At 40.9% G+C, this 27,400-nt stretch overlaps 1 long non-coding RNA gene across 2 annotated transcripts; it reads right to left on the bottom strand.

The window, feature by feature from the left end:
- Positions 1–156: 156 nt before the first annotated feature.
- Positions 157–17,227, bottom strand: LOC128932505 (uncharacterized). Of its 2 annotated transcripts, none has more exons than XR_008482409.2 (3): positions 17,113–17,227; positions 3,757–3,854; positions 157–563 (listed from the first exon to the last, which is right to left on the bottom strand). It is a non-coding gene; the product is annotated as an uncharacterized LOC128932505 (long non-coding RNA). The 2 variants fall into 2 exon arrangements; XR_008482410.2 differs by lacking the exon at positions 157–563 and adding an exon at positions 3,350–3,466.
- Positions 17,228–27,400: the final 10,173 nt, after the last annotated feature.

Raw genomic sequence — 27,400 nt, forward strand, 5'->3', positions numbered from 1 at the left:
GAAAACCGGAATGGAAAATCTATTTCACCCTGGGCTTCACAGATGAAGCACATGCTGGAGGTCAGCAACCACGATTTTCAGTGTTCACATTAGCAAAGTATTGAAGCAGCTTTTTTTCCCCCTTTTAATGAGGATTCATTTTATGCTTACATTTTCAATGAGGTCCCTGTTTTTGTCAGAAATTTCAACCTCTTCTGGGTAATTGCACAATTCTGGCTTCACTTGGCCTGCATAGCCTTGGCACGGCTGACTTTTTTGGGTACATGCTGTAGGCAAGATTTTTATGAGGCTTGATTCTTGTCTTGACTTTATTTGATCATATATGTCTGTAATTCAGCACACAGATGAAAGCAGACAGCACCTCTCAGCACCATGACGGTGAACGCCACAGAAAATGATAAAAGTATTTATCATATATGGATCTACAGGAATGCAAAAAGCCTCTCCAGAAATCATGCTCTGGCATGTTGTGTGGATTAAGCACACAGTTTCAAGGGGCTGGGTCTCTCCTTGAGAATCATTTGCAATTTCCAGCAGCTGAGATAAGTTGAATTTGGCTTAACCTAAAAAAAGAAAAAAGAAACCAGAGCGCTTTATCAGAATTCTCCAGAACTCTCTGTCCTGGTCTTTGGATCTATACAAGAGTGCATTTTTGAGCAACTTCTCTTTAGAATACCGGTTCTAGAACTGAACACAGCAGCAGAGCTGTGACAGAAAAACCCCATTTTTCACCTTACAGATTAAAAAACCTTGAAAAGGTTTGTTAACATGCTGAGTTGGCAAGGGCATATAGAAAGAGGCATCCTCATACACTGTTAGCGAGTGAACACTGGTGCATTCTCCTTGGAAGGCAATTTGGTTAATATCTATCACAATGTCAAATGTGCATAGCCTTGACCCAGCAATTCCACATCTAAGAATTGTCCCTTGCAGAATATATTGCTTGTAGAATTGTTTAGAATACAAAATAATTCAAAAAAGAAGTAAGTGTCTATCAAAGTGAGCTTGGGTTAATGATTTATAGTATAATCATATAAGAGAATAGTATTCAGCTACTATAAATATGACACGAATATGTGTGCGTATGTGTGTATGTGCTCCTGGACCAGTGGTTTCCTTTTCTTTTTTTTAAATTTTTTATTGCATTTTAGGTTTTGGGGTACCTGTGCAGAACATGCAAGACAGTTGCATAGGTACACACATGGCAGTGTGTTTTGCTTCCTTTCTCCCCTTCACTCACATTGGGCATTTCTCCCCAGGCTATCCCTCCCCAGCTCCCCCTCCCGCTGGCCCTCCCCTTTTCCCCCCAATAGACCCCAGTGTTTAGTACTCCCCTCCCTGTGTCCATGTGTTCTCATTGTTCATCACCCGCCTATGAGTGAGAATATGCGGTATTTCATTTTCTGTTCTTGTGTCAGTTTGCTGAGAATGATGTTCTCCAGATTCATCCATGTCCCTACAAACGACACGAACTCATCATTTCTGATTGCTGCATAATATTCCATGGTGTATATGTGCCACATTTTCCCAGTCCAGTCTATGACCAGTGGTTTTCAACAAGAGCGACATCTGGTAATGTCTAGAGACCACTGCGGGTGAGGAGGGAGTGGGTGCTAGTGTACAGAGGCCAGAGATGCTGCTAAACATTCTTCTGTGCACAGAACAGCGCTTCCCCATGGACAACAAAGAATCATCCAGTACAATGCGTCAACAGTGCCAAGGATGAAAAATCATTCTCCTAAACAAATCTCTTCCTCCAAGAAGGGAAACTGGAAGACACTTTTGGCTTGGTGAGAATTTCACATGTGTTTATATTCTACATATTCTGTTAAAGAGTAAATGCTAAGCAGTTTTTCAGTATGCATTCTCAGGCTCTATCCGGCTGGGTATGAGGCAGCAGCAGGTTCCACAACCGCCATTCCTTCATCTTCTTTTGCCTTGATCCCCTCCTTGCTCAGAAAAATGGCAGATGCAGTGAGTGAGCTTGAGGTTGAGAAGAACTGCTTGGAATTCAGAAGTTCCTGGGCCGTTTCTGGTCACCCAGGGACAGAGACATCACTGATGTGTTGAGTGTTGACTTTAAGAGTAAAGTGGGTAGCTTTCTCTGACTGATTGCCTCTGCTCATGTTGGCTCTAGAAGTTGGAGATGCAGAAAGGCCAGTCACTCTTCTCTTCCTCTCACGACAGTTAATCTCAGTGCTACACCTCTCTGATGGCCAGAATGTGCAGTTTTTATTATTCAAATCATATTATAGCCCTTGCGATATTTTAAACACAAATTCAAGTTTAATGTATAAAAATTTACCCACAAAACTTTGCCAAGACAGGGCTACAAGGATATTGGTTGCAGCATTGTTCATAATGGCAAGAATCTGAAAACTTTTTAAAGTCCATGAGAAAACTGTTTTATAAATTATATTGTAGTCACTCTATAGAATATTCTGCTACTGTTAAAAAAAAATAAAGTTAGTCCATGTATGTTGATATGAAATAATCTCTAAGATACGATCTTTGAAAAAAGCAAGTTAGAGAACACTGTGAATGATAGGCTTCTTTCTATGTAAATTACGAACATCTATCTGTATATGTCTTTGTCTATATCTGTCAATCTATGTACATATATATATATATATTCAATTGCATCTTGACATAGACATTTCACTTTCTGAAAGGAATAATAGTCACTTATATCATTGCTATGGGGAAAAGAGCTGAGGGCAGAGTAAAGGTGAGTGTCCCAGGCAGCTTTCTTGTGGCATCTCATACTCTCACATGCTGTTTAAACATTCTAACCATGTACATTTGCATGCACTTTTAAACGTTTTTGACAGGTATTATCAGGGTGGTAAGAGTATGGACTATTTGAAATTTTTTTTTTTTTTTGAGACAGAGTCTTGTTCTGTCACCCAGGCCAGAGTGCAGTGACGCAATTTCAGCTCACTGCAACCTCCGCCTCCCGGGTTCAGGTGATTCTCCTGCCTTTGCCTTCTGAGTAGCTTGGATTATAGGTGTGCACCACCACATCCGGGTAATTTTTGAATTTTTAGTAGAGATGGGGTTTTGCCATGTTGTACAGGCTGGTCTCGAACTCCTGACCTCAGGTGATCCGCCTGTCTCGGCCTCCCAAAGTGCTAAGATTACAGACGTGAGCCACCACACCTGGCCTGAATTGTTTTTCGTTATGTTCCTTTTTACTTATACAAATACAAATACAAACACATACATATTATAAAAGAAAATTTAGAAAACATCAGCATGTAAAAAAGACTATGTAAAAGACTAAGAAATTAAGGAGACAGTTAGAAACTCTTCTTTAAAGTTATAACCAAATTTATTTAAAGTAAAAATGGCAGCTAGAGGAGCCCTCAAGTATGAACAATGCCATTGAATGAGTGGAGCAAGTCTTGTTGTTATTATTATCATTATGGTTTCCATTATCCTTTAATCTGTTGGTAATTCTGAATGTCTACAATAAGCAAAAAGCATTTGTGTTTAGTTCAGTGAAGGAAATAAAGATGATTCGTGTCGGGCGCAGTGGCTCATGCCTGTAATCCCAGCACTTTGGGAGGCCGAGGCAGGTGGATTACTAGGTCAAGAGAGCGAGACCATCCTGGCCAACATGGTGAAACCTTGTCTCTACTAAAAATATAAAAGTTAGCTGGGTGTAGTGTTGCGTACCTCCCAAGTAGCTGGAATTACAGGCATATACCACCACACCCCGTCTGTACTAAAATACAACAACAACAAAAAATTTACCAGACGTGGCGGCGTGCACCTGTTGTCCCAGCAACTCGGAAGACTGAGGCAGGCAAATCGCTTGAACCCAGGAGGCGGAGGTTGCAGTGAGCTGCGATCTCAAAAAAAAAAAAAGATGACTCAGACATGGACACAGGCATAGACCTCTTGAGTTATCTGCCAGCTGCGGGATGAGTTTGCACTGAATTCTGACTGCAAGCTAGCTAACCAGGGCCAAAAATCTGGGTAACATCCAAGAAAGGATCAGGGCAGAACTGGACCAGTGGTTTGGGGACCAACTGCCACAAAAATCTCTTTCTTGAGGATGGATCAGAGCCTGAAATCACCACCATTATAGTGAATCATAGAGATGACAACAGAGGCTGCTTTTACCTTGAAAAAAAATTTTTTTAATGTGCTCTTGTCTACTGGAATCTTGGGGGTATCAAAGAGAAGAAGGTTCCTGCTGTGCCCAAAACCCTTAAGAAAAAGCCAAGGAGGGCCGGGCGCGGTGGCTCAAGCCTGTAATCCCAGCACTTTGGGAGGCTGAGGCAGGTGGATCACGAGGTCAAAGGATCGAGACCATCCTGGTCAACATAGTGAAACCCCGTCTCTACTAAAAATACAAAAATTTAGCTGAGCATGGTGGCGCGTGCCTGTAATCCCAGCTACTCGGGAGGCTGAGACAGGAGAATTGCCCGAACCCAGGAGGCGGAGGTTGTGGTGAGCCGAGATTGCGCCATTGCACTCCAGCCTGGGTAACAAGAGTGAAACTCCGTCTCAAAAAAAAAAAAAAAAAAAAAAAGCCAAGGAATTTTGCAGAGCAGAAGATCAAGTCCCTGAGAAAGAAGTTTCCCCTAAAGATGCTTTGAAAGGCAAGGAGGGAACTTATCTATGAAAAAGCGAAGCACTGTCACAGGAAACACAGACAGATGTACAGAACTGAAACTTGAATGGCTTGGATGGCAAAACAAGCCGGCGACTTCTAAGTATCTGCAGAACTCAAACTGGTGTTTGTCATCAGGTTCAGAGGTATCAGTGGGTGTGAGTGAGCCCAAAGGTCTGAAAGGTGTTGTAGCTTCTTTGCCTTTGGCAAATTTTGAATGGAACCTTTGTTAAGCACAGCAAGGCTTCAATTAACATGCTGAGGACTGTAGAACCACATACTGCATGGGGGTAGCCAAGCCTGAAGTCACTAAACCAACTCATCTACAAGCACAGTTACGGCAAAATCAATAAGCAAATTGCCTTGGCAGATAACATGTTGATTGCTGGATCTCTTGGTAAATACCGCATCACCTGCAGGGAGGATCTGATTCATGAGATCTATACTGTCAAAAAACACTTCAAAGAAGCTAATAACTTCCTGTGGCTCTTCGAATTATCCTCTCCATGAGGTAAAATAAAGAAAAAGACCACCCATTTTTGTAGAAGGTGGAGATGCTGGCAACAGGGAAGACCAGATCAACAGGTTTCTTACATGGATGAACTAAGATGGCCACCAGGATTTTTTCTATTCTGGCCAGTTATTAAACAGTGTCTGCTTTTAAATTGAAAAAAATAAGTAAAACAAAACAAAATGCTCATGATTAAAATGCAGGTGAGCACGTACCTATTTCTCAAGTCATGCAACCCAATGTCTCAGTGTGATGTTTTTATTCCTCCTGAGAGCAGATAATGTAAATCTCAGCAAACTGGGGGCAAAGTGGGTCATTGCAAATTGAATCTCATCTAATTCAAGAATCTGGCCAGACACGGTGGGTCACGCCTGTAATCCCTGTACTTTGGGAGGCCAAGGCAGGCGGATCACTTGAGGTCAGGAGTTCAAGACCAGCCTGGCTAACATGGTGAAACGCCATCTGCACTAAAAACACAAAATTTAGCTGGGTGTGGTGGCGGGCGCCTGTAATCCCAGCTACTTGGGAGGCCAAGGCAGGAAAATAGCTTGAACCTGGGAGGTGGAAGCTGTGGTGAGCTGAGGTCACACCACTGCACTCCAGCCTGGGGCACAGAGAGAGACTTTGTCTCCATTAAAAAAAAAAAAAAATCCTCCCCTGTTTGGTCTGCTCCTGACCTGTACTGGAGTGGAGGGAGGGGGATGATGGTTCACAGTCATTCTCTGTAACCAATTGGCATCCCCTGAGATCTCCACTTAGCTCTGGATCTTAAGCATGGTCACCCCCTTGTTGGCGTTGGCTAAGGCTTGGATGCAGAGTTCCCCTACTCAGCTATGAGGCTCCTACAAGTGCCCTATTCATTATAAAATGACTGTAAAACCCCACTGGACAAAGATCGATGAATCCGGTTCCCTAGGTATTCATCCTAGTTTTGCAGCTCTCTATTTTGGCAGTGCCTTGGAATCAATTAGGGAGCTTTTAAAAATACCAGGGGCTCACCCTTTCCCTGGATCTTCTGATTTAATTGGTCTTGGTGCAGCCTGGGCCTCAGGGTGTTTTTGTTGTTGTTTTGTTTTTTGAGATGGAGTCTCGCTCTGTTGCCAGGCTGGAGTGCAGTGGCATGATCTCAACCCACTGCAACCTCCACTTCCCGGGTTCAAGCATTCTCCTCCTCAGCCTCCCCAGTAGCTGTGACTACAGGCCTGCACCACCATGCCCAGCTAATTTTTATATTTTTAGTAGAGATGGGGTTTTACCATGTTGGCCAGGATAGTCTTGATCTCTTGACCTTGTGATCTGCCCACCTTGGCCTCCCAAAGTGCTGGGATTACAGGCGTGAGCCACCATGCCCAGCCAGCCTCAGGGGTTTTTAAGGGTCCTCAGGTGATTTTAATGTGCAGCCAGGGTTGAGAACCACTGCCCTAGTTTCTCTAGGTTTCAGTAGAAGAGATGGGCCCCCATGTGGCCCTCTGATTCATTAGTTTCCACTCCTTCACGCTCTGACATGACCTGTCACTATACTAGTTGGGGCAGGCTTGGTTTTAGTAACAAATATACCAAATGTGCAATGGCGCAAGATGGGAGGAATTAATTTCTAGCTCACTTAATCTAGCTCCTAGTGTCAGGGTAAGGTGGATACGAGTATGGTAGAGGAGTGGCCTCACACAGGCCTCAGAAACACAAACTGACTGGAACTGTGCCATCTTTAACAGCAGCTTCTATGGTTCCCTCTGAGATCACCAAAAGAGTTAGCTCAACGGGGATAAGAGCACGGAAGGTCACATCTGGAAGGTTTTAGGAGTGGCCCTCAGGACTTCTGTTCCCATTCCACTGGCTAGCACCAGTCCTGTGGCCACGCCTACCTGCAAGAAAATCAGGGAAATGTAGGAAGGAAGGAGAGGAAAATGACTTGGGTGGATGCATTGCAGTCTCCACCACAATCACTGTAGCCGCACCCTGCAAATAGCCTCCATTCCCTTGCCCTTCTCTGCTTTCAAAATAATGAGCTGGCAGCACCCTAACATGATGAACTCTCCATCTGCCCTTTTGAGGACTGCACCTAAGTAGCTGAACATGGCTGGACACAGTTTGGCATTTAATTCATGATTTTAAACCTTAAATGGGGCCAGGGACAGTGGCTCATGCCTGTAATCTGTAATCCCAGCCCTTTGGGAAGCCGAGGCGGGCAGATCATTTGAGGTCAGGACTTCGAGACCAGATTGGCCAACATGGTAAAACCTTGTCTCTACCAAAAATACAAGAATTAGCCAGTGTGGTGGTGTATGCCTATAATTTCAGCTATTCGGGAGGCTGAGGTGAGGGAATTGCTTGTACCTGGGAGGCAGAGGTTGCAATGAACCAAGATCGTGCCACTGCACTCCAGCCTGGGTGACAGAGCAAGACTCCATCTCAAAAAAGAAAGAAAGAAAAAGAAAGAGAGAGGAAAGAAAGAAAGAAAGAAAGAAAGAAAGAAAGAAAGAAAGAAAGAAAGAAAGAAAGAAAGAAAGAAAAGAAAGAAATTTGAAATGGGCACCCAATGCCTGTGGCAATCTGACTACATTTCCTTAGTAAGCTTGCTGCCCTCTTGCTCAGTGTGAACATTTTGTACCTCAGCCTTTTCTCAGTCTTAATATGTTGAAATCTTAACTTGATTTTACCTCTTAAACCAACCCTGCCCCTTCTCCCCAGGCTTCCACGTCTCAGGAAGCAGCAAACTATTCAGCTAGTTGCTCAATCTGGAAACACGGCCATTAGACTGATTCTTCCCTTTCTTTTCTCTACGTCTAACCCATGAACAAGTCTCATCACTTTCATGCAATTCTCATGAAACTACTGCAAGGCTTGTACAAGGAGCTCCCCAAAAAATGCTTATTAAGGCAACGATCAGATCTTGTGCGGCAGCCAGGGCATTCACAAGCCCTAGAGGAGTCTCTATAGGAGCTGGAGGTAATGGCTGAATCAGAAGAGCCACTCCAGGGAGACAGAAATCCTTATTCTAGAAGAAGTGTTAGGACCTAGGCAACTCATCATGTCTAATGTCAGGTGACATGCAACAGCCCGGTCCTTGGCCCAACAGGTGCCAGCATAGCCGCTACAAACCCCAGGGTATGTCACAAAAAAGAACCCAGGGCCAGCTATCCAAAGGGCAAGAAGGGATTTGGATAACCACAGGGGCCTCACCTATAGGTCACAGCTGTCCCTAGCCTCAGGCGAGCAGGCCAGCAGCCACTAGCAGGTCCACCCATAAATGCTGTAGGCCAGAAGTGGATACCTTGATCACTCAGCTGTCAGACATTCCATGGAGCATATGTTGTGGGTTGTGTGGTAGATGATGCCTGGGCTTAAAATTTTGAGATGAGTTGGTAGATGGCTATGGTCCAGCAGTTATTTCTACAGAAAGTGCAAGGCAGAAACTATCCTCCACGTGAATAAGACCCCTGTGTCCCACCAAATCCCCCTTGAATGGACATTTCTTTGATTCAAGAAGTTTTTTTTCTTTGCTTACTAAAGACATTTTTAAAAAATTGGACATCAGAATTGTATGTTATTTCAACTTTTAATTAATAGTTTAAATAATCAAATTGGGACTCTATATTACTTAACAGATCCGTTTAGAGTAAAAGTCAGATGGCAAATACTAACTTCAGGAGAGAGAAGTTCCCTAAAGTGCAAAGGAAAAAGAGAGGAAAGAGGAACAGAGGGGAGGGGCTCAGCTGTTTCTGCTTACTTGAATACACACACACAAAGATCTGGAAGAAACAGCAAAAGATCAACATCTGTTACTTCTGGGAAGTAGAGGCTCTGTAGATGTATGTGATATTATTTTCTGTAGTTTTCTGTATCTTAGAAACTTCATAATCAAAATAATAAACTTTTTAAAGAATGGTGGGATGGAGAAAGTAAATGTCAACCTAGGTGGGTATTGGGACTTCTAAAATTGTTCGTTTTGTTTTTGAGACAGTCTTCCTCTCTCCCTCTAACGCCCAGGCTGGAGTGCAGTGGTGTGATCCTGGCTCACCACAGCCTCTGCCTCCCAGGTTCAAGTGATTCTCCTGCCTCAGCATCCTGATTAGCTTGGATTACAGGTGGGCACCACCACGCCTGGCTAATTTTTGTATTTTTAGTAGAGACGGGATTCACCATATTGACGAAGTTGGTCTTGAACTCCTGACCTAAGGTGATCCGCCAGCCTCAGCCTCCCAAAGTGCTGAGATTACAGGCATGAGCCACCGCACCCAGCTTGTCTATCTAAATTTGAATTAATGAAGTAAAATTTAAAATTCAGTTCCTCAGTCACACTGGCTATATTTCAAGTACTCACTAGCCACGTGTGGCTAGCTGCCGTTCTGTTCAGGAGTACACAGAGAGAATTTCTATTATCAAAGAAAGTTCCATCAGATAGGGTCGGTCTAGGCTGCAGTACTTTCTCTACCAACAGTGAAAAAGTAACTGTTTTGCCTTATTTTCACCAACCCTGCAATATTAACAAATTCTCGGTTTTATTTGTTTTCAGTCAGGGTCAAAAATATTTCTGTCTATGCTATTTTTAATATTATTTTTAATTGATGGATCGTAGATATACGTATGGGGTACAATGTCATGTTTTGATATAAGTATACAATGTGGAATGATTAAATCAAGCTAATCAGCATATCACCTCACTTACCATTTTTTGTGATGAGACATTTAAAATGGAGCAATTTTGGAACATGCGGTACATTCTTATCAGCTCTGTGATAGATCTCCAAAAGGCATTTAGCCTGTCCAATGGAAATCTTGTAATCTTTGACCAATGATCTCCTCACTCCCCCATTCTCTCTCCACTCCTCCCCTCCGCACCCCCACAGTCTGCTCTTACATTTTAACTTTTGAATACATTCTCTTTTGGTACAGAGGAATACATTTTTATGCAGGCAACTATATTAATCATTTTTGGTGTGGATTGTTGAGTATGAATCTTGCTTGACAATACCATCAGAAGTTATAAACATATTTTTCTGCATTATCCCCCCACTATTTACTAGTTTTGTCTCACTCTGTCACCCACACTGGAGCACAGTGGCATGATCTAGACACACTGCCACCTCCGCCTCCCGGGTTCAAGCGACTCCCCTGCCTCAGCCTTAACTGTAGTGCAAAACAGGAGCCTAATTCAATTTTTTTTTTCAAGGGATGGTCAATCTTTCTTATAGCATGTATTGTGCTTGGGAAGAGGAAAACTAGAAATATTGGAGAAAAGCACTAGTAAAGATCACATACTCTTAATCAAGTTAGTAAAACTTTCCATCTGATTTTAGAAGGAAAAATTTCCTTCTGATTTTAGCTGGAACGTACATGAATTTTGTCAACTGAATTCTCTGTGTCTCTCAGGAGAATCACTTTTTTTCTCCTTTAATTGGAACAAATTCTATCCTTAGGGGTAATATATTTAATAAACTAATGGATTTGAGGTGCTAATATTTTATTAGGATTGTTGTATATATTGGCACTTGTTGATACCCACTAGTCCATTGTATCAATGTGTTGTATTTTGTTTAGCCAGCTTCCTATTAATAGGCACTTGTATTCTTCCAGAATTTTTCTTGTACAAATAATATTACCATGCTGCTGTAACTTTGTATATATATCGTTTTCCACCTGTGCACATATATCTGCAAGATAAATTCCCACACATGAGATTACTAACTCAAAAAGTCAGTCTGCCAGATATTGCCAAATTGGCCACCATAAAGATTTTTACCACTTTACACTCCTACTGGAAATGTATGAGAGTGGCTGTTTTCTCAGATTTCTCATCAGAGTGTCCTTAACTGAAACTATCTCCTTAGCTCAATGAGGCTCCTGGGCTTGGTCTATGCCCTTCCTTTGCCCCAGTGGTCTAGAAACTGTCTCCAGGCAGAGCGGGATAATCGTCGGGCTCACCTCATTTATTTTCCTTCTCTGAGGGATCACAGGCCTGTGCTGTCCAGTGTCCGGTATCAGAACGCCATTGTTTGAAATATGTGGTCCAGTTTTCTAGTTGTTGATGGTGGAACATTAAGTCTGTGCTTGCGACTCCATCACAGGACAGCTGGAAAACTTCTCTTTTAACTTTTTTGTTTTGAGACGGAGTTTCGCTCTTGTTACCCAGGCTGGAGTGCAATGGTGCGATCTCGGCTCACTGCAACCTCCGCCTCCTGGGCTCAGGCAATTCTCCTGCCTCAGTCTCCCGAGCAGCTGGGATTACAGGCACGCGCCACCATGCCCCGCTAATTTTTTGTATTTTGAGTAGAGACGGGGTTTCACCATGTTGACCAGGATGGTCTCGATCTCTTGACCTCGTGATCCACCTGCCTCGGCCTCCCAAAGTGCTAGGATTACAGGCATGAGCCACCGCGCCCGGCCCCTCTTTTAACTTTTTGCTCTCACTCTTTCTGTACATAAAAATAGAATTGGGCTGGGCACAGTGGCTCACGCCTATAATCCTAGCACTTTGGGAGGCCGAGGCAGGTGGATTGCCTGAGCTCAGGAGTTTGAGACCAGCCTGGGCAACATGACGAAACCCTGTCTCTACTAAAAATACAAGAAATTAGCCAGGCATGGTGGTGTGTCCCTGTAATCCCAGCTATTCAAGAGGCTGAAGCACGAGAATTGCTTGAACCCAGGAGGCGGAGGTTGCAGTGAGCCTAGATTGGGCCACTGCACTCCAGGCTGGGCAACAGAGTGAGACTCTGTCTCAAAAAAACCAAAAAGAGTTGGGTTTAATTTTGTAATTCAGCCTGAAACTCTTTTTTTATAGGTAAGTTAAGCTGCTTTATAGTGACAGAGACCTGTGATCTCAGTACTTCATATTTTTTTATATTATGCTTCCTTTCTCTATTGAAGTCATTCACTACTCACCTTATTCTCTCGCTTTGTGTGCAAGATTCTTCTGCAATTTAGGCAGGTTTGCATGTTTGATTTTACCTTTGTAATTATAACTTCGTATAATGCTCTTAGTTCTCCACTTTGGATTGTATCAGGCCCCTATTAAGGGCAATAATAAAATTAGCATATTTCCTCCTCCTTCCCTCTTTTTCCTCTCATTGATCATCTAATTTTAGTCAATGTTGTCTCTGTTATGTTTATCTTTGTGCAATTTAATATGCCTGTAAATCTTTTGTTTGATATTCAGCCTTAAGTGATATCCTTTCATTTGTGCTGCTACAAAGGAGTCGATTAGTAAGCATATTCCACCTTCCGCCTTTTCCTCCCTTCTCTTTTCTAATCTGGAATTGTATCGTTTCTAACATCTCAGCAGATTATGAGACACATTTTCTGATCTGACACGCCAATCCCCACATCTGTTTTAGCCTTAGAACTATAGTTAGGTAGATGCTATGTTCAAACATCTCTTGGTTTTCTGAAGTTTGTCTGTGTGTGTTGGATAGCTTTTGCTTGTCTTCCACGTCTAACATTTTCTCTTCCATCTTTTGGAAAACTTTCTTTATGCCCATTTTATGTGTTCATTGTTCTCATTTTTACTCTGTCACTACTGTGTCTTCTGTTTTATGTTCCTGTCCATTTTGTCTTAATTCTGTGGCCCTTTTGCTGTTATTCTATTTATTTCCCAAGTTATACACATGATTTATTTCTTCCTGTTATTCTATCACGTCTTCCCTGATTTTTTTTTTTTTTGAGATGGAGTTTTGGCCCCAGACTGGAGTGCTATGGTGCCATCTCAGCTCACTGCAACTTCTGTCTCACAGGTTCAAGCAATTCCCCTGTCTCAGCCTCCCAAGTATCTGGGATTACAGGCGCCGGCCACCATACCAACTTTTTTTTTTTTTTGTATTTTTAGTAGAGACAGTGTTTCATCACGTCTGGTCTCAAACTCCTGACCTCAGGTGATCCACCCACCTCAGTCTCCCAAACTGCTGGGATTACAGATGGGGACCACCGCACCCGGCTGATATTTTTATTTTTTAATTTTAATTTTTGCTTTGCAGTTTTACTTCCCGAGGCAATTTCTTCAATAATCTTTAAATTTCATAGCAACATATTGGGCAACATTTTGTTGTTTTCATGATGACAATATTTTCCTGATAAGTATTCTTCATTTCTTGGCAAATCTTGCTGATTTTTCCAGCAAGATACAAAAAAAAAAAAAACCAACCCAGTATCTTTAAATTTGTGTTGTGGTAGTTCATTTTAACAATTGTTCATCTTTGAATGACTTGGGTTTCCCTGGATCAAGAGGTTTCTGGCAGGGAGGTGGCATGGAGAGGAAGACTGAAGACAGTCTAACCTTCTACATTTCACAACTCACAGACTTTCTTCTCTGCTCTATCACAGAGACACACTGCTTCTTGCAAATATGCAGCATCTTTGTGATTCTTTCAGCAACCCCACCTTTTCTGCTTTTTTGTACCCTATGAAGTCCAAGAATGTGTGTGCTGCCCAGCTTTGCTTACTATGGTTCTTGCTTTTTTTAAACTGAAAACAGGCGATGCACATTTATACTTCAAGTAGACCCTCTTACCTATTTTTATCGGCACTTTCAGCTCTGCTACCCCCAGCCCCACCCTGGGCCACCTAGCTATGCTCTGAACCTTTTTCTTTATATTCTTCTTATAGTTTTTGCTTAATATCAGCTGTTTTGACATTCCTTGCCCATATTTTAGGGTCTGCGTATAATATCTAGCTATCTTGAGTTCACTGAAAATGGAGTGCATAGGGCATTTTTCATTCTCCTTGGTGCTTTTGTAGGATTCTCTGGAGGACAAGGTAAAAGATGTTGATTCAATCCACCATGTTCTACTTGAAGTCTGACCCTATTTTTTTGTCCTTGAAGTTAACACATCCTGTGGTCCGTATCCTTGTGTATTCTGAAACATTATTATGTTACTAATATTTCAATTTAACTGAAATATTTGATTTCATAATTTTTATAGACTTTGTTTTTATTTTATTAAAAATAATAGAATGAGAAGATCGTAAAGAGTGAAATATTCACCAGTTGGGGTGGCGGTGTGCCTCTCAGTGTTTCCTTCTTTTGGAGTTGGCACCCATACTTATGGAGAGGTCTTATCCCTTTCCTTCTCATCAGAGCTCTTTGGCACAGTGATACAGATGAGCAATAGGCAAGTATTATAATCAGTAATTCAGAAATATTACAATCACCAGTTCATAAATTCATTTCTTATGTTTTTTCTACTTTCTTCTAAGAAGGACATGGGAATGCCCTGTTTTATTTATTGTACCTATATCTTGGGATAACTGTCACTACTGTTATTCTCTGGAGGACAAGGTGAAAGATGTTGGTTTACTCAACCGTGTTCCACTTGAACTCTGACCCTATTTTTTGTCCTTGAATTTAACTGCTATTACTGTCTTCATTTTAGAGATAATGAAATAAAGCTCAAAGAGGCTCAGTTTCCAAGATTACACAGCTAGATTAGATTGGTGCTGAGATAGGATTTAAATCCAAGAACACGTAAATCTGAAGTACATTCATTTTACTATATTATACTATGCTAGACTATCAATGTAGCACCACACTTTACACCAGACTACACAATACACCATACCACATTACCATCCCATAGCATGCCATACCATATCATACCATGCCATATCATACCATAGCATACCATGCCATATCGTACCATAGCATAGCATGCCATATCATACCATAATCATACAATACCATATCATACCATGTCATACCATACCATATCATACCATGCCAAGCCATACCATAATCATACCATACCATATCATGCCATGCCATATCATACCATATCTTACCATGCCATATCATACCATGCCATATCATACCATAATCATACAATACCATATCATACCACGCCATACCATACCATATCATACCATGCCAAGCCATACCATATCATACCATGCCAATCCATACCGTAATCATACCATACCATATCATGCCATGCTATACCATGCCGGGCCATACCATGCCATTATTATCCCATGCCATTACCATACCATATCATACATGCCATGCCATAGCGTACCATTATCATGCCATATATCATACCATACCATTACCATCCCATAGCATGCCATACCATATCATACTATGCAAAGCCATACCATATCATACCATGCCAAGCCATACCATATCATACCATGCCAAGCCATACCATAATCATACCATACCATATCATGCCATGCCATATCATACCATATCTTACCATGCCATATCATACCATAGCATACCATGTCATACCATACCATAATCATACAATACCATATCATACCACGCCATACCATACCATATCATACCATGCCAAGCCATACCATATCATACCATGCCAATCATACCATAATCATACCATACCATATCATACCATGCCAAGCCATACCATATCATACCATGCCAATCCATACCATAATCATACCATACCATATCATGCCATGCTATACCATGCCGGGCCATACCATGCCATTATTATCCCATGCCATTACCATACCATATCATACATGCCATGCCATAGCATACCATTATCATGCCATATATCATACCATACCATTATCATACCATGCCATACCATGCCAAGCTATATCATACTATTATCATACCATGCCATTACCATACCATACCATGTCATGTCAAACATACCATTACCACACCATACCATACCATACTACGCAGCCTCCTTACTTTCTGGGGTGAATTCACATTTCTTGGAAATGTACATATTACAAAATACACATCCTATTGTGTACACACTTTAGTAGAGTTTATAAACTTTACTAAATAGCCATTCTTAAGTTTAAAGGCAGGTGTATTCGTGAAGTCATTAAGTTGTTACTAATGCCTACTTTTCTTTTCCAAATGATAATCAAAAATAATTTTTGCATGGGAAAGAGCCTTTTGTTTTTCCTCACATTTTAAGCTTTCCCCTAGGGAATGAAAATTTCAAAGATGTTAAACAGTTCCCTAACTCAAGGCTAACTCACGGTCTAAGGCGGGGACAAACGTCCTATTCAGGAAGCCTGGGAACTCATCCACATTTCCTCCGGGTCAAGAGGCAGAGAGGCTGCAGTGCTTTCAGCTCTTGTCTGAAGATGAACACTGACAGGACATGGGCAGGGCATGAGGCAGCAGGATGCTGAGACAAAGGTCCAGACTCCCATTCCTGACTCTGGTTCATGCGCTGGGGAGTCCTAAGCAAGTTACTTACCTTCTTGGGATCACAGTTTCCTCATTTTTATAAAAAGCGTGTTAGGGCCGGGCGCGGTGGCTCAAGCCTGTAATTCCAGCACTTTGGGAGGCCGAGGCGGGTGAATCACGAGGTCAACAGATCGAGACCATCCTGGTCAACATGGTGAAACCCCGTCTCTACTAAAAATACAAAAAAATTAGCTGGGCATGGTGGCGTGTGCCTGTAATCCCAGCTACTCGGGAGGCTGAGGCAGGAGAATTGCCTGAACCCAGGAGGCGGAGGTTGCGGTGAGCCGAGATCGCGCCACTGCACTCCAGCCTGGGTAACAAGAGCGAAAACTCCGTCTCAAAAAAAAAAAAAAAGCGTGTTAGACTAGATGGTCTTGTATTTATATAAGGTCTCCTCCAGATAAAAAGATGATGGAAATGTATGCTTTCTGTAAGGCAGACTGTGTGAGCTATACTGTTAGAGATTTAAAAAGCACACAGCTTACAAAAGTATTTTATAAACTATAATCTAAATAGCATCTGAAAGCAAATGTAACACATTAAAAAAATCCTTATCTCTGGGTGGTAGAATTTTCTTCTGTATGTTTTTCTGCCTTTTTCAATTTCTGTACAATGAATATGTATTATTTTTGTAATCTGAAAAAAATTGTATTTTGTTTTTTAACACACTGGAAACTGCAAGGGAACCAAAAATAGAATAAAACAACCCAAATTTTAATGTAGCCAGGATACTAGACGGAAGGCCCAACATTCCACAAATTATGGAACGTTTTAAGATGTCAGGGGGTCAGGATCTCATCTGACAGATGGACTCACCAGAAACCCAGTCCTCTCAGCAGCATCCGGGGACAGTGTTTCCATAATGACTCACGGGGACAGTGCCAGCCAACCCCAGATCACAGCCTTTTCCATTTCCAGCCCCAGAGTTGTCACAGCCTGACACTGTGGTTCTCATGGAATTCTGAAACAAGCCTGGCTTCATCATAATGACTGCCTATTCAAGGCAGAAATGGGAAGGAGGATATGACTAATGACATTTGGAGGGAGTATGGGAACAAAACCAAAAATTACAGTGACTTTCTGGTTGGGACACACTGGTTAGGAACAGAACTATGTATTCACAAATCCAACAGTGTGTGGCCTGGCCAAAGGACCAGAGGCAAAAATAAACAGCAGACCTGCCCCATTTGTCAGTTTTGAGTGTTGAATCTTGAGCTTCAGGCTGGGAGTTGGGCAAGAAGCCATTTGACAGGTGGACTCCTCAGCAGTGGGGGCAAACGTCCTTGGTAGGGGAACCACAGTAGGGAGACCCATCTTGGCATGAAAGACACACCCAGTTGTCCTGCAAATGCTATTCCCCCTGCCCTCTGCACCAAAACTATCCTTATGGCACCTCACATTCGCAAGGTAGATTCAAACAAAATCATTGCCAGTTCACAAGCTTAGCCAACTGTGTAAGACTCACAACTCCCAGGTACTCCAGTTTCCATTCATTAATAGGGTTTCCTATCCTGGATCCACAGACTTCTCAGGGGTCTGTGGACAGAATTCAGGGTCTTTGATCTTGGGTGAAAGAGCAATTGCGTGTTTATTTTTATTAATCTCTGATGACTAAAATTTAGCATTGCCTCTGTAACGTATGTTGGCAGCAAACAACAGTAAAATCAATAGTACCCTGACATTGCCACCAATGGGAAGTAGTGATATATTGAACTCACATTACCTTATTGTACATATCTCAAAATAATGTTTATGCTTATTAATACTTGAAAATTACAGAACTTATTAGACCCACTATTAGGTCTTCTTATGCAATGTGTTAATTAAGAAACATACCTATTACTATGACATAAATTCACTGAAAAATATTCCACCTGGGCGTATTCACTCATGTCTGTAATCCCAACACTTTGGGAGGCTGAGGTGGGTGGATCACGAGGTCAGGAGTTCAAGACCAGCCTGGTCAACATGGAGAAACCCCATCTCTACTAAAAAGAAAAAAAAAATTAAAAATTAAAAAAAGGTAGCTGGGCTTGGTGGTGTATGCCTGTAATAGCAGCTACTCGGAGGCTGAGGCAGGAGAATAATTTGAACCCAGAGGGTGGAGGTTGCAGTAATGACTGCTTTAAAATAAAAATATGGTAATTCCTTTTTCAACCACATTCAACCTTAGCCTAAATCTTTGGCACTTGATTACTTCTGAAGACTTCTGCTGCCAGGTAAGATGGAATAATGGGTCAGAGACTCTCTGTCAATACAACTTAAAATCTGCACAAAATATATAAAACAACCATTTTCAAAACATTGGATATCAGCTAACAAAATATGGTGATCCATGAGAGCTGGGAAATGAATGAAGGGAAGCCTATCATTACCAAAGTGTACAGCTGGAAGACAGTTTCTGGGCTTCAGTGCAGGGAGGGAAACCCAGGTGGAGCCTGCTCATCTCCCCTGGTTGAGAAGATTTCAGCTGGAAGTCTGAGAGACTGAGGTGGCTAGAGTTTGCAAGACATAGTATCAGAGAAGAAAGAGCTGCAAAGAGGAAGAGCTCTGGAGATCGTCCAGGAAGTCCCTGTATGTCTTCAGCTATGAACAGATCAGCATATGTTTAAGACAAAACTACCCACAGCCAAGGAAAGAAGCCCCTGAAAGGATTACAGGGAGCAACCCCTGGAGATCAGCCTGAGCAGGGAAGGGTTCATAGTTTCGTGGTCATTGATTCTACCTCAATAGTGGGAAAAAAGTTGAGCTCTGGATGTTCTGGGCACTCCTGTCAAAACTTGAAAGTAAAATCTGAAAGAAGCAAATTGGACCCAGAATACAAAAGTGTCCAACACTTAAAAATGTAAAATGTATAATGCTGATATCCTAAAAAAAATTACTAGTCATGCAAAACAGCAAGAAAATATGACCCATCATGAGAAAAAATTAAATAGAAACTGGTTCCAAAATAACACAAATAATGTAGCTCTTACTAGCCAAGGACATAAATATAGTAATTATAATTGTACTTCACATGTACAAGAAGATAAAGATGTTATCTAGATACATGGTAGATATTATATATACATATACACATATGAATTAAGAGATGAAAACTACCATGTCTGAGATGAAAAATACTTGGGATGGGATTAATGCTGCAGAAGAAAAGTTTAGTGAACTTGAAGACATGGCAACAGAAACCATCCAAAATGAAATGCACAGAGGAGGAAAAGGAATAAAAAAATAATTAGCAGAGAGTGAACTGTGGAACAATTTTCAAGTGATCTACTGTATGTGTAATTGAAGTCTGTCTCCAAAGGAGGAGAGAACAGAAAAAATAATTGAAGAATAATACCCGCATTTTTTCAGAGTTGATAGAAAAATATAAACTTACATGATAAATCCAAAACACACTCAATGAAACCCCAAGTACAAGAAATGTAAAGAAGGCCGGGCATGGTGGCTCATGCCTGTAATCCTAGCACTTCAGGAGACTGAGGGGGGAGGATAACTTGAGGCCAGGAATCCAAGACTAGCTAAGGCAACACGGTGAGACCTCATCTCTACAAAAAATAAAAATATTAGCCCAACACGGTGGCATCCACCTGTAGTTCTAATTACTTGGGAGATTGAGGCAGGAAGATCACTTGTGCCTAGGAGTTCAAGGCTGCAGTTAGCTCTGCACCAGCCTGGATGACAGAGCAAGACCCTGTCTCTAAAATTTAAAACATAAAAAGTAAACAGGTGAAGAAAACCAAGGCATGCTATAGTCAAATTGCTTAAAACCAATGGTAAAGAGAAATTATTGAGCCAGGCATGGTGGCTCATGCCTGTAATCCCAGCACTTTGGGAGGCCAAGGTGGGTGGATCATTTGAGGCCAGGAGTTCAAGACCAGCCTGGTCAACGTGGTGAAATCCCATCTCTACTACAAATACAAAAATTAGCCAGGTGTTGTGGTGCACACCTGTAATCCCAGCTACTCAGGAGCCTGAGGCATGAGAGTCGCTGGAGCCTGAGGCATGAGAGTCGCTTGAGCCTGGGAGGCAGAGGTTGCAGTGAGCCAAGATCATGCCACTGCACTCCAGCCTGGGCAACAGAGGGAGAGAGGAAGACTCTGTCTCAAAAACAAAACAAACAAATAAACAAGAAAAGAGAAACTCTTAAAGCAGCCAGAGGAAAAAGGACACCTTGTGTACAAAGGAACAAAGGTGAGGATTATAGCACATTTGTTTTTCTTTCTTGCCTAATTTCTCTGCTAGAACTACCAATACTATATTGAATAGAATCAGTGAGAGTAAGCTTGTCTTGCTTATGCTAGACAAGTGCATCCTTGTCTTGCTACTAATCTTAAAAAGCTTTCAGCTTTTTCTTATTGATTAAGTTAGCTGTGGACTTGTCATATATAGCCTTTAATATGTTGAGGTACATTTTTTCTATATCTAATTTATTGAGAGATTTTTATCATGAAAGAATGTTGTCATCAAATACTTTTTCTGCATCCACTGAAATTATCATGTGGTTTTTATCCTTCATTCTGTTAATATAATATATCACATTTATTGAATTGTGTATGTCAAACTATCCTTGCATTCCAGGGATAAATTCCCCTTGATCATGGTATATAATTATTTTAATGTGCTATTGAATTTAGTTTGCTAGTATTTTGTTGATAATTTTTGTATACAAGTTCATCAAGAATATTGATCCCTAATTTTATTTTCTTATCATGTCTTTGTCTGGCTTTGAGATCAGAGATAAAAAATGAGCTTGGACATACTCTTTCCTCATGAATTTTTTGGAAGATTCTGAGAAAGATTGGCTTTAATTCTTCTTTAAATATTTGGTAGAATTCATTAGTGAGGCCATCAGATCCTGGACTTTTATTTTTTGGGAGGTTTTATAACACACTCAATCTCCTTACTCAGTATGGATCTGTTCAAAATTTCTATTTCTTCATGATTGAGTTTTGGTAGGTTGGACATTTCTAGGAATTTATCAATTTCTTCTAGGCTATTCAACTTGTTGGCATATAACTGTTCATAGTCTGTTATGATCCTTTGCATTTCTGTGGTATCAGTTGTAATGCCTTCTCTTTCCAAAAGAGAGTGGAGGTGGCTATACTTATATCAGGCCAAATAGATTTTAAGTCAAAGAAGACAAAGAAGGTCCTTATATAATAATAATAATGATGGGGCAACTTCATCAGGAGCATATAATAATTGAAAATATATACGCATCAAACATCATAGCACCTAATCATATAAAGGAAATATTAAGAGAACTGAAGGGAGAAATAGGCAGTAAGAGAGTAATAGTTGGGAATTTTAGTACTTCACTTTCAACAATGGATAGGTTATCCAGACAGAAAATCAATCAATAAATAGTAGACTGTAGGCCAAAAGGATGTAACAGTCATATGCAGAACATTCCATCCAAGAGCAGCAGAATATACATTCTTTTTAAGTACACACAGAATCGTCTTCAGGTAGATTATGTTAGACCACAAAACAAGTCTTAACAAATATAAGAAGAATGAAATCAATCAAGTATCTTTTCTGACCACAATGATATAAAATTAGAAATCAGGTCAGGTGCGGTGGCTCACGCCTGTAATCCTAGCACTTTGGGAGGCCGAGGCGGGCGGATCACGAGGTCAAGAGATCGAGACCATCCTGGCCATGGTGAAACCCCATCTCTACTAAAAATACAAAAATTAGCCGGGTGTGGTGGCATGCGCCTGTGGTCCCAGCTACTCGGGAGGCTGAGGCGGAAGAATCGCTTGAACCCAGGTGGAGGTTGCAGTGAGGGAAGATTGCGCCACTGCACTCCAGCCTGGCAACAGAGTAAGACTCCGTCTCAAAAAAAAAAAAAAGAAAAAAGAAATCAATAGCAGAAGGAAAATTACAAGATTTATAAATATATGGAAATCAAACAACATACTCGTGGACAACCAATGGTTATATCGAGAACTCAAAAGAAAACTGGAAAATATCTGAGACAAACAAAATGGAAACACAACATATCAAAACTTATGGGAAGCAGCAAAAGCAGTTATAAGAGGGAAGTTTATAATGATAAACACCCACCTTGAAAATAAAGAAAGATCTCAAATCAAACTTCACACCTCAAGGATCTAGAAAAAGAAGAGCAAACTAAATATAGCGTAAGGAAGGAAACAGTAAAGATCAGAGCACAGATAAATAAAACAGATACTAGACAAACAACAACATATATTGGTAAACTTAAGGGTTGGTGTTTTGAAAAGATAATATCGACAAAGCTTTCACCAAACTAAGAGAAAATGGTAAACAAACACAGAATTCTTTATCCAGAAAAAAAGTCTTTTCAAAACGAAAGCAAACTAAAGACTTTTGCAAGCATAAAATGCTGAAATAACTCCTTACTAACAGGTCTGCACTACCAAAAAAAAAATTAGAGAAAGTCCTTTAGATAGAAAATCATACTATCTGGAAATCAAGATCTACACAAAAGAATTGAAAGCACTAGAAATATATCTAAACTAGAGATATGTGTAAATATAAAGCTTTAAAACATAATTGAAATCTCTTTTTTAAAAAAGATGTCACTGTTTAAAGCAAAATCCAAACCACTGTATTGTGAGGCTCCTATGTGGAAGTAAAAAGTAAAACCACAATAGCACAAAGTTTGGGAAGGAAGAAATGGAAGAGCACGGTTGTGTGGTTCTCATCGGATGCGTGACATGATACAGTATCACTCGTGGTAGGCTGTGATAAAATTTAAAAAGTTATTATAAATTCTATAGCAACCTCTAAGATAATCCAACGAAGTGTTTGAGCTAATATGGCAACAAAGGAGATAAAGTGAAACAATAAGAAATACTCAAGCAATCTGCCGAAATAGGACAAGGGAAAACAGGAACATAAAAGGGATGAGACACATAGAAAATGGGTAACAATATGGCAGATGTAAACCTAACCGTATTCATTCACATTAGATATAAGTGGCCTCAATGTCCTAAATACAAGGTAGAGATAGATCATCAGATTGAATAAAAGAGAGACATGCTGCCTGTAAGAAACATACTTTAAAAATGAAAACTAAATAGCATAAAAATAAAAAGATGGAAAAAGATATATTATCCTGACACCAATGAAAAGAAAACTGGGATGCTTATATTAATTTCACACTGTGCAAACTTCGGAGCTAAGGACATTACCATGGGAAAAGAGGGTAAAGAGGTCAATTCATCAAGGGGACATAGCAATGCTAAACATGTATGCATTTAGTAACAGAACTTCAAAATACATTAAACGAAGACTAGATAGAAACGGAGAAAAAGAAAAATTATAGTCAGAGATTTCAATAGTCCTTTCTCAATTATTGATGTCGCAGTAATTGGTGGAACACAGTGACCTGCGGGGCAAAACAAGTAGTCTGACTGGCATGTAGCTGGTATCCCGGAAAAAAGGAAGCAGCAGCAAAAATGAAAGAAATAATGGCCAAACACCTTTCGAATGTGATGAAAACGATAAACCCATGATAGAGGAAGCTCCATAAAACTCAAGCAGAATAAACATAAAGAAAACCACACCAAAGTACATTATAATCCAGTTTCTCAAAACTCATGATGAAGAGAAACATCTTCAAAGCAGGTGTGGGTAGCTGGGGGAGATACACTGCATACATAGGGACAGTGCGAGGAAGGACGGCCAATTGTAGTCACCAGCTGTGCAAGCTATCGGCAAATAAGGCAACAGTACTGAATGAAAACCCCTGCCAATGTAGGATATTATATCCAGTAAAAAGATTTTTTTAACATAAAGGTAAAAAATGACAAACAAAAGGTAATAGAACTTATTCCCGGTAAACCTGCACCACAAGGAAAGGAAGTTATTCATGAAAAAGGAAAATGATACCAGATGGAAATAAATCTACACAAAGTAAGGAAGAGTACTGGAAATGGTAAATATGTGAGCAAACAGAAAATGCATCTATCAATACGAAGTCGTCTTTTCCCTGCAGACTTGCCATGAGTCTGTTTGCTTCCATGTGGCAGATGGGATGGATTCATGGCTAAATTTGTGGGAAGACTGGCTGCTGGGCACCATCAGGAGGAGACTTGTCAGCAGCCAGCCTTGGGTTCTGAGAGTTTGTCTTGGATGGAAAAGGTACAGTGGCCTTGGTTGTTAGATACAAACTATTCATCCTGGATGATCTGATGTGTACCCCCAACTTCTCCAAGAATACTTTAATCTAAAACCACTCCCTGAAGTAATGGGAGTATTTCTAGCCATCACGGGAGTATTTCCAGCCATCATTTGGAGGAACAAGAGTAGGCTCTAGGCACCACGTGGAGGTAGATCCCACTGTGCCTGGTCCCTGTGGTGTGCCCTCTTCTGTTTAATTTTCACGCACAGTGTTCTCCCTGTATCACAGGTGACAAATTCAAAGATTAACTAACTACTAAAAAAAGCATGGGTGCGGCGGCTCATGCCTGTAATCCCAGCACTTTGGGAGGCCAAGGTGGGCAGATCACGAGGTCAACAAATCAAGACTATCCTGGTCAACATGGTGAAACCCCGTCTCTGACAAAAATACAAAAATTAGCTGGGCGTGGTGACGCATGCCTGTAGTCAAAGCTACTCGGGAGACTGAGGCAGGAGAACCACTCAAACCAGGGAGGTGGAGGTTGCAATGAGCCGTCACTGTACTCCAGCCTGGAGACAGAGCAAGACTCCATCTTAAAAAAACAAGCAGAAGCAGAGCAGTGTATATATGTTATCTCTGATGTAAGAAAGAGAAATATTCACACACATACGTATTTGCTTATTGTTGCGAACAGAAACACAGAAGCTAATGAAAATGCCTACCTAGGAGGGGTGGACAGGAGTAGTTTAAAGACAGTATGGATGGCAAATGCCCCACCCCTTTTTAAATGGCTTTGAGTTTTGATCTATGTAAATGTCTCGCATATTTAAAAAATAACATTTGAAATGAAAAGAAAGGAAAAACTAAAGCTGAACATAAACTAGGCCAGGCATTATGGCTCATGTTTGTAATCCCAGCACTGTGGGAGGCCAAGGTGGGAGGATCTCTTGAGGTCTTGAGGGTATAAAATCAAGACCAACCTGGGCAACATAGTGAGACCCTGTCTCTACAAAAAAAAAAAGAGGCCGGGCACGGTGGCTCATGCCTGTAATCCCAGCACTTTGGGAGGCCGAGGCGGGTGAATCACGAGGTCAAGAGATTGAGACCATCCTGCTCAACATGGTGAAACCTCGTCTCTATTGAAAATACAAAAAATTAGCTGGGCATGGTGGTGCTCGCCTGTAATCCCAGCTACTCAGGAGGCTGAGGCAGGAGAATTGCCTGAACCCAGGAGGCGGAGGTTGCGGTGAGCCGAGATCGCGCCATTGCGCTCCAGCCTGGGTAACAAGAGCGAAACTCCGTCTCAAAAAAAAAAAGAAAAGAAAAGAATAGCAAACAATATACCCTGTGTGCAGAAAAGAGTTAACATGCAAGGTCTAAGACTGCTATCTCTAGACAGGCCTTCTTGCAAAGTTGGCCTACGATGGTGTGTGGGAACCTGAATTCTGGGAGTGTTACCACCAGCTCCGGATGGATAACAATGGCTTACTGTGCCTAAACCGTTTGTACAAATAATGTGGTTTATGGTGTACAGCCACTTACCTTCTGGGAATCCGGACTTTTGATATGCACTAATCGGAGAGTGTCTATGTGACCAATGCTCTAAGAAAACCAGAAGAAAACTTTGGGCATGAGTCTTTAATGAGCTTCCCTGGCAGAAAACATTTCACATGTGTTGTTACAATTCACTGTTGAAAGAATTAAGTGCATACTGTATACTGATTTTGCTTTGTATCTCTTCACTATAATAAATTATGGCTATGAACATAACTCTATGCGTCTTTCTAGTAAGTCATTGAAACTGGGAGTTGTTTTGGGAGACACAATATGAAAATACTACTCAAAAGAAAGTCCGAGTGGCTAAATTAACACCACAGTAGATTTCACACCGGGGAATATCACCAGGAATAGAGAAGAGCATTTCATAATGATAAAAGGGTCAACTGCTCAGGAGGCCGTGAACACATCTAAATGTGTATGCAACTAGCAACAGCTTCAAAATATATGAAGGAAAAATTGGAATAATTGAAAGGAAAAATAAACCCATAGAGTTAGAAATTTCAACATTCCTTTTATCTGTGATTGATAGACCAACTATAAAGAACATTTGTGAAGATTAGAGAAGAACTTTTTTTTTTTTTTGAACAGAGTCTTGTTCTGTTGCCCAGGCTGGAGTGCAGTAGCACAATCTCAGCTCACTACAACCTCCTCTTCCTGGGTTCAAGTGATTCTCCTGCCTCAGCCTCCCAAGTAGCTGGGAGTACAGGTAAGCACCACCATGCCTGGGTAATTTTTGTACTTTTAGTAGAGACAGGGTTTCGTCATGTTGGTCAGGCTGGTCTGGAACTCCTGACCTCAGGTGATCCTCCCACTTCGGCCTCCCAAAGTGCAGGGATTACAGGTGCGAGCCACTGTCCCCAGCCAGAAGAACTACTAAAACACAAAATTAAAGTAGAATTGATAACAAAAAAGATATTTGAGATATCTCCAAATATTTGGAAATTAAACAAGACATTTAAAAATTCATGAAGAAGAAATCACAAGGGAAATTAGAAAATATTCAGAACTGAATGAAAGTAAAATAACATTAAAATATGAGAAATGAAACTAAGCCAGTATTTACAAGAAAATTAATAGCATTAAATACTTCTATTAGGAAATGAAGAAAATTATCAAATTTTAAGGTACCAGGCAATTCAACGAGGAAAGGATTGACTCTTCAATAAATGCTGTAGGAACAATTGTCTATCCGTATGTGAGTTCCATAATAGAATAACATGGATATAGGATAATGAGTGCACTTCTGACCATTCTTTCTCACAATTTCCAATTTTTCAAAAATAAGAGGGCATTACTTGTATCATTTTTTAAAAGTTATAACAAAAAGTTCTTAGCCAGATGGCACAATACAGCGAAAATCTGGCTATTTGAGGATAAAAGAGAATAGGAAAAAAAATCTGTCCAAGATCATTTCTGAGCTAAAATTCC

Source organism: Callithrix jacchus, chromosome 6 (genome assembly GCF_049354715.1).
Source record: "Callithrix jacchus isolate 240 chromosome 6, calJac240_pri, whole genome shotgun sequence".
In the NCBI taxonomy this organism is placed as follows: Eukaryota; Metazoa; Chordata; class Mammalia; order Primates; family Cebidae; genus Callithrix; species Callithrix jacchus.